Genomic DNA, 6723 nt, shown 5'->3' on the forward strand with positions numbered 1-6723 from the left:
TATATATATATATATATATATATCACAAAACAAAAACAACAATTAGTCAGTCAAATTTTTTTTTTTTATATTTCAAATTAATTTCAAAACAAAATTTAATGACAAGAAAGATCGACGTTTCGGGTTCATCATGGAACCATTCTCAAGATCAAGTAAATTGAAAAATCTAAAAACAAAAATACCAAGCAGTGACATGAAGTAAGTAATTAATTTACATATCAATAGGGCCTACTGTGTGGAGCCACAGTGGAGCTAAGCAATAATTATCACATATTAACTCATCCTAAAGCAAGCCTAATACAAGTTGGTTTAGATATATTTATGGTGATTTTTATCATAAAAGTACTACTGAATATTTGTTACAAATGTTAGTTATTATAGTAACTGATTATTTAAGGTTAATTAACAAGTAAAACTGTAAAGGTGTATGAAATGTGACAATTTTACGCGTAGCCGGTTGTTGTCCTATATTAAAAAGAATTTCCTGTTTATGTAAGCTTGTTTACAAATCATTAGGCCCAACTTTTACAACTCCTTTAACGCTCTACCGTATATCCCGAAACAGAATGAGCCACGACCTATTTCCTTCTACTCGCAGGCCTACATGTTGGTCTAGGTCTACGACGCTGCATGCCAATATTTTGAAGGATTTAAATATTTACAAGATATGACCTTTTTTTCAAAATAACATGTATCATAAATTTTTATCAATCGATGTAACCTAATAAGTATTTCTACTTACAACAGAATATCGAACCTTTTCCATGATTATTAGGCCTACTGGTAAGCGAAATCCTTAATCATTGTACTGTACAAGGAAGTTAGTGAGGCGGGAATTCCCCTCCACAAGTACAACAGCATAATGTCCTCAAATCAATCACGCATTATGATTATTGTTGCTGCTTTTAAATAGGGGTTAAGGGAGGTCGACTGAAAACAGGCACAACCTGGCATTCCAATTACAGTAGAACCCCTATTAAGGGGACACCTTCGGGACCAAAAAAGTGTCCCCTTAATAGGGTGTCCCCTGAATAGGGTACCCCTATTGTTGCTGCTACCCCTATTCAGGGACACTAACTAAAACGCGAAATTGTCCCCTTAATAGGGGTTTTTGGCATGTTTTTATACTACGATAACGTACATTCTGTGTAATTTTATTTTTATTGACGTAAAAATCAGCTAAATAGAATTGGTCTAATTTATAGCAACAATTTGCAATGCAAATACAATTCATTCATAATATGAAAATCAGTACAAATGTAGTCAAAACAACAATAATTTTATGTTATAGAATTCCGTTCGGTGCAACGGGAACAGTATGTTATCCCAACCTCGAGGAGGGGGGGGGGTGGTCAATCCTTGCTGTACAATTTCGCTTGTGTCCGAGCAAGGCACTTTATTTGCAATGCTTGTCCAGTATAATCACCTGTCTTGTCGGGCTCTTATGTAGACCATACTGGCGTGTATGGTACATGTTATGCCCTCCCATTTTAATCAAATTATCACTCAATAAGTTCTTTCCACCCAGGGTATAAATGGGTACCTGGTGGGGTTGCCTACTCCTGCGAAGTTTACCAGCTGGAACACTATGTAATAATAATAATAATAATAATAATAATAATAATAATAATAATAATAATAATAATAATAATAATAATAATAATAATAATAATAATAATAATAATAATAATAATAAAATGTTCCCAATATTATTTCATGATGCAATGTTAATGACCAAATATTCCTTTATATATTTAAAATATTGAGCTTTCTATAGGATGAATTTAGCATGAATAGACTAACGACTTAGACATAATGGTGCATGTTATGGTATGTATTAGAATCCTATAAGAAAATAAACGAAAAACAGAGGAAACGAAATCCCAATGGTTAATGGTCAAATTGATTGATAAGACCGTCTTGTCTGGGATAGCGCTGATTCAACCAAAGTGAGTGCTGTCGATAACAGAGTTCCTGAGCTATGAGCCGAATTCAGAGATGGCCTTGGAACGATTTAAGATGTACAGTATGTTAAAAGCAAAATTATTGAATTAATACAATGTAGGCTTAGCCGCACGTATTACAGACTCACACAGGTTCCCAATGGGTTTCCAATGGGTGGTTCCATAGGCCTTTTTCACGCTACGGTGTAGACATGTTCGATCGATGACAAACAACCCAGGTAACAATCCCACATGGGGCCCATATGCAAAATATCTGGGAAAAGTCTTATGGGCTACCCCATATTTTTCCCTTATGGGATCCGTCTGGGCAATCACATATGGGCCTTGCCCAGTAGATTTGGGCTTGGAAAAAAGAAAGGAAATTTTAGAAAAACATAAAATCCCTGTCTCTTATACACATCTAGATGTGTATAAGAGACAGATATAGATCTGCATATGGGCACCATATGGGTCCCTTATGGGCTTGTTACCTGGGAATGCTGAGCAGCGAAGCGTAACTAACAGAAATAACATAGCGTTTCGGCCATATTTTCGGAGGTCATGTTACTCAAAAAATCATATATCTAAAATGTTCACAAAGGATATATCTACGTACCGTTTAAATTTTAAAAAATTGAAAATTTGTTTAGTCTGCCAAAACTTTACTGGAAAATAGAAGACCGATTTTGTATAATGCGTGTTGCTATTATTATAATTAAGTTTTGACAGGCTAAACAAATTTTAATTTTTTTGTTACTTATACAGTACTTAGATATATCCTTTGCGAACATTTTAAAGAAAATAATATGTCGATACGACCCTCCGTTAAGGAGTTATGTTTCTTAAAGTAACATAATCTCCGAAAATATGGCCGGCACGCTAATGGATATTCGGTCGAAAGATTGTGAAATAATTTTGACAGACTAAACAAATTTTCAATTTTTTTTTTAATTCATGCACTATGTAGATATATCCTTTGTGAATATTTCAAAGAAAAAAAATTATGTTGATACTACCCTCCGTTAAGGATTTATGATTTTTTAAGTAACATGACCTCCGAAAATATGGTCGAAACGCTATGTTATTTCTATTGGTTACGCTTCGCTGCTTAGCACTCCTAATGGGTTTTCTAATAGGTTTCCAACTGGTTTTCAATGGGTTTTCTAATGGGTTTTCAACTGGTTTTCCACTATGGGTTTCCAACTGGTTTTCAATCGGTTTTTAACTGGTTTCTAAAAGGTTTCCAACAGGTTTTAATTCCAACTAGTTCAACTGGTATTGAAAAGGTTATGAGGTCCAACTGCTTTTTCAACTGGGTTTTAATTCTAATTGACCATCAACTGTTATTATTAGTAACTCATCATGAGTCGCTGCAATATCTATTCACCTACTCTATCACCAAATGAATAGAAACAACATTTTTGTTATCATTTATTACTGTGCATTTATTATTAAATTACTGTTATTACATTACACTTTGACCATTTCAAAATTATGTATCATATTAATATCTAAGTAAATGTAAATTATATATTCATTTAATACATTCAATGCAATATTTTAAATATAAGAAAATATATTTAAAAATCAGTTATGCACACATTTACATTCTATATTTACTCTATACTTACAACAAGATTTATAAGTTATATTGGACAATGAATTAATGATATAAAAAAAACAATATGTGGTTAGTTCTACTGTACACTTTAATTAAATTGTGTATAGTGAGCAAATTTAAAAATACATTAAGGATTAAATTAAAAGATTATAGATGACTACAATGCAATTGATTTATTTAATTTAAAAAAAAACCTATTGAATTTAGATGATTATTATAAATAAATCAATTGTGTGCACTTTGCAGAAAGGTGAATTAATAAACAATAACAATCAACAGTTCAATTAGTTACTTTTTAACTTGTCAATTATCTTTTGTTAAGCGATGTACCGATTGTCACATAACCATATCAATATTAGATCATATTCATAAGTAGATCATAATACATATGCATGATACAGTATCTATTCCATATTTGGTATTATTATATCCCATGATGCATTGCATGGTGAATAAAGTTAGTTTCCACCTTGATCTCCAACCTGGTCGGTCGTGTGTTATTTCGTGCAATTAATAGTTGCATACCACGGTTCACTAGAGTTTATATGGTGTCAGAATTGGCAGGATTTGATTTTCAAGATAATTACCATGGATACATTCAGGTTCAAACCTCCTGAAAAGTTCGATTTCGATGGACCGAGCATTTCTAATCAGTGGAAGCGTTGGCGACAGCGCTTTGATTTGTTCATGACAGCCACAGGCAATGACGAGAAAAGCGACAAGACGAAAATAGCTGTTCTGCACTGCCCTCCGGGCTGATGCAGGAATTCAATGGGATGTGATTGCGCATGCGTAAACCAATCGTGTTCGTTCGTGTGTGACGACCAGACGAAGTTTTACTTTCTCTGAAAAATTTTCGAAGCTATAATCACGAAAGCTAGGTACACTTTATTATTCTGACCGCCTTCTGAATTATATTTGATCATAGATAGGCCTAGAGCATAGTATAGGATTATTATGGATCATCAAGCTGATAAGGACGAATTAGGGCCTGTCTCTTATACACATCTAGATGTGTATAAGAGACAGGTATGAAAGCAAAAAGTTGGTGGACCACAGGAATTAGTGACCAATTCAAAAATATAATTGAAGTTCCCCCAAATATCATACTGTCTTCAGACGCTTCAAATGAAGGTTGGGGAGGTGCTTTAGGAGATGAGAGAGTTGGAGGCAGGTGGCTTGAGCGGGAAAAATCTCTGCATATTAATCACCTGGAACTATTGGGGGCTTTCTTGGTCTTAAAGTCATTTAAAGAGAAGATTAATGGAAACAGAATTGGGCTCTTAATGGATAATACTACCTGTCTCTTATACACATCTAGATGTGTATAAGAGACAGGATGTAGGAATTCCATGGGATGTGATCGCGCACGCGTAAACCAGTCGTGTTCGTTCGTGTGTGACGACCAGACGAAGTTTTACTTTCTCTGAAAAATTTTCGAAGCTATAATCACGAAAGCTAGGTACACTTTATTATTCTGACCGCCTTCTGAATTATATTTGATCATAGATAGGCCTAGAGCATAGTATAGAATTATTATGGATCATCAAGCTGATAAGGACGAATTAGGGCCTAGTACCGGTGACGGTACAGTTTCTAGGAGTTTGGCGCCATGTGCACCAGCAGCAGGTGACGAGGCGCGCGCCGAGGGCTTAGGCCTAGTAGAAATACTCGCAGGCATGCAACAAAGCATGCAGGCTACTAATGAATTGTTAATGCAATTAACAAAGCGGGGAAGAGATGGAGTATCTGCTTCAGTTCATGGTACAGCTGCACAGACAGCACAAATTACAGCTGCAGAGACAGCTAAAATACCTATACCGGCTGCACAGTCAGCACAAATTACAGCTGCAGAGACAGCAAAAATACCCATACCGGCTGCACAGTCAGCAGATAAAGCTATGCTTGGACAGCCTATTTTATCCAGATCATGTGATGATGATGCCTTAAGCATATTTGGGGGTGATTTTGGTAGTGACGCCTCTGATGATGAGGATGACAATAAAATGGGTGGTCTACTAGACCAGTAAGACACTGAACTGAGACCATCGAATATGACAGCCCCCCCCCCCCCATTTCAGAGAAGCTAGCACAAATTGTTAATGAAAAATGTTCAGTAGATTTGGGCTTGGAAAAAAGAAAGGAAATTTTAGAAAAACATAAAATCCCAAGTAACTGTACTGAACTGGCTGTTCCAAAAGTAAACACGCAGATATGGGACAAACTTAAAGGTTTTCAAAAGAGGAAAGACTTGCAAATGTCTGTACTACAAGACAGCATTATGAGAGTGACTGGTACCCTTGCCCATTCTTTGGATGACCTACTCAAGGTGAAGGATGATAAGATTAAGCTCAATTTTAAGAGCATGGCATCAAATCTTTTAGAGTCTGTTGCTCTATTAGGGCATGTGCATACTGAACTCTCTATTAAGAGAAGAGATATGCTTAACCCTTTATTAAGTAATGAGTTAAAGAATTCTTGCACAAGGGCAAATAAGCCAGGGAAAGAATTCCTATTTGGAGATAATCTTGCAAAGCTGATCACTGAATCAAAGATAGAAACCAGGGTTATGACATCACAGAGTGCATATGACAATAAAAATATCCGATATCACCCTTACAGGCAAAGACAGCATTTTTTACCGTACAGAGGGAGGGTTGGTCAGACAACTCATTATCCCTCCCATCATTACAAGAATCCAGGTTACCCTCAGGGAAACAGACCTTATCAGGTCAAGTTCAACAAGAAAAGAGGTGGACTGAAAAGAGAGTAGAGACTCAGGTAAGAGATTATAACATTACTACATTCAAGGCAGGGAGACTTGCACATAATTTGCCAAAGTGGCAAAGTATAACTTCAGATGAAGAGATACTTCAAATTGTTAAAGGATACACAATAGAATTTAGAGATCCTGAATGTCCTCCCATGCAAATCTCTGTCAGACAACTCACATTAAATTCAGTGCATAGCCACGTGGTGTGTAAAGAAATTTCTAAGCTTATCACGAAACAGGTAATTGAAATAGCTCAACATGAGCCAGGTGAACACATATCACCGATTTTCGTTGTGCCAAAAAAGAATGGAGAGTTCAGATTAATATTAAACTTGAAAAAATTTAATGTTCATGTAGAGTACCATCATTTTAAGATGGAGTCGTTT

The sequence above is a fragment of the Anneissia japonica genome, unplaced genomic scaffold (genome assembly GCF_011630105.1).
Source record: "Anneissia japonica isolate Jap-2015-1 unplaced genomic scaffold, ASM1163010v1 scaffold10184_len302889_cov135, whole genome shotgun sequence".
Lineage (NCBI taxonomy): Eukaryota > Metazoa > Echinodermata > Crinoidea > Comatulida > Comatulidae > Anneissia > Anneissia japonica.